At 47.5% G+C, this 2,242-nt stretch overlaps 1 pseudogene across 1 annotated transcript; it reads left to right on the plus strand.

Moving 5' to 3' along the window:
• The first annotated feature begins 2,021 nt into the window (after nt 1–2,021).
• LOC309555123 (small nuclear ribonucleoprotein F-like) lies at nt 2,022–2,242 on the plus strand (annotated as a pseudogene). Its single transcript has one exon. The product of its transcript is annotated as a small nuclear ribonucleoprotein F-like (transcript).

Raw genomic sequence — 2,242 nt, forward strand, 5'->3', positions numbered from 1 at the left:
CACTATGAGTGGGCCAGCAGCTTCTTTGTCCACGGGCAAAGGTGAATGTGGTCCGTCCTCAGGCAGGGCACGTTTTTCTCTGTTTAATGATGGTTCCCTTGCTATCCAGCCACAGTATACAAAGGGGTGGTGGGCATCCTCCTTATCCTGTATCAGCCAAGCTGAGACTAGTGTGCAGTCCACCATAGGTGCCAGAGAGGCTTATTCTGCCTCCTTGTCCACAGCTACTCCTGCCATAGCCCCAGCATCATGCATGGAGGAGTCAGCTGACTTATTTGAACACAGCGTCAGCCATGTGCTTCTTTACAATTCCCAGGGATTCCTTGATTCTGATGTAAGTTCTGAGGTTGATGAAGGGAGTAACATGAGCCTACAGAGAGGGGAGAAAACTGATAAACAACAAATTGGCAGTCATGTTTCTCCATCCGCAGCATTATGTCAAGTTCCGTCTGGTGGATTCTGCCCCACTTCTGTGAATTTGAAGAATGTGCTATACCACAATGGCAGGTTCCCGGACGCTATTTCTTTGCATGTAAGGACATTCCAGCTCTGTGTCATCATGTGGAAGGCAATGTTGTGGCATTGTTGGGCAAGGCAGTCAGCAGGAAGGTCCACTTTACTGCTGACACATGGTACAGCAAGCATGGTCAGGGACGATACATTTTGTTCACAGCTAACTGGGTAACTCTGCTTGCAACTAGGAAGTATGTAGGACAGGACTTGTTTTGCTGCCATATCTATATACAGATGGTGGTGATGATGCAAGATATGTCAGCTCCACCCCCTCATCCTCCTCCATGCCCTCCTCTGCTGAATTGTCCTATGAACTACCAGTACCCTAAGCGTTCAAGGGCTATTCAATGAGTCAGGCTAAAAGATGCCATGAAGTGTTTCAGCTGGTCTGCCTAGGGGACAGGAGCCACACCGGAGCAGAGATTCTTTCAGCTCTGCAGGGGTAGACCCAGAGGTGGTTCACTCCACAAAGCTTGAGGCAGGAATGGTTGTGTGCGATAATGGCATTAACCTTCTGTCTGTCCATCGACAGGGAAAATTGACACATGTGCCACGCCATGCATATGTCCTCAAATTGGGGGTGTAGAGTTTCTTAAACAGGTACCCAGGTTTTCAAGATCTTCTAAGGCAGGCCAAAAGAATCTATTGCCATTTCAGGCAGTCATACACAGCCAGTGTTCGATTGGCTAAAATTCAGCAGGAATTCCACCTGCCTGTAATTCGCTTGATTTGTGACATGCCCACCACATGTAGCAGAGGGCTGTCAATGAGTACCTGTGTGAGTATGGCACAAGGACAGGCTCAGGGCACCTCTGCTATTTTCCCTATGCCAATGGCTGCTGATAAAGAATGTATGTACTGTATAGTCACCATTTGAAGAGGTTACAAGGATGTTGAGCCCTGACAATGCATACATCAGTGACACAATCCCTGTTGTGTTCTTGCTGGAGCATGCTCCGAGTGGCCTTATGGACAGGGCACTCGAGGCAGAGCAGCGGGAGGAAGAGGAGGGCTTCCTTTCTTCTCAAGGCCTGATTTATGCAGACACCATTCTTGTGATGCCCCAGAACACATTAGAGGTTAGAGGAGAGGTAGGAGGATGATTCTGGCAGTTTTGGAGGCTTTGAAGCAGAGGGAAAAATACATCAAACATGGAGAGATGGTTTTCAGTCCCCAGAAACCTTGGGAGTAGTATGTAGCTGGGGGGAGGCAGTTCCAGATACTGTAATTCTCATTGACTCCAAAGACTCTGCTTCTCATGCCTCTGCAGACTTACAGTGCATGGGCTCCCTTATTCTTCAAAGACTGCGAAAGCACCAGAGAATTTGTGGCATTGAGTAGAAGGATCATTATTGGTTGGCAATGCTCCTTGACCACCATTATAAAGGGAAAGTCTGGGAACTCTTCCTGCCCTCTCAGTCTGCGTCATATGGTGGAAGATTATTTAGGGGTGAATGTTCTTTCTCCCTTTCACTGGTCTGTGGATCAGCAGTGGCTTCAGTGGCAGAATGAGTTTGCCACTAAGCCCAAAACCATTCCTTAATGGCTTTACTGGTAAGCCAGTAATGGTGAAACTGAAGTGGGGTTTGGAATACAAGGGAAACCTGGTCTCTGTGGATGGCTACATGAACATGCAGCTTGCCAACACAGAAGAGTATATTGAATGGGGTCATTGTCTGGACATCTTGGAGAAGTTCTAATAAGGTGTAATAATGTATTGTATATATGA

Source organism: Pelophylax lessonae (assembly GCF_965119305.1).
Source record: "Pelophylax lessonae genome assembly, chromosome: 4".
NCBI lineage: Eukaryota > Metazoa > Chordata > Amphibia > Anura > Ranidae > Pelophylax > Pelophylax lessonae.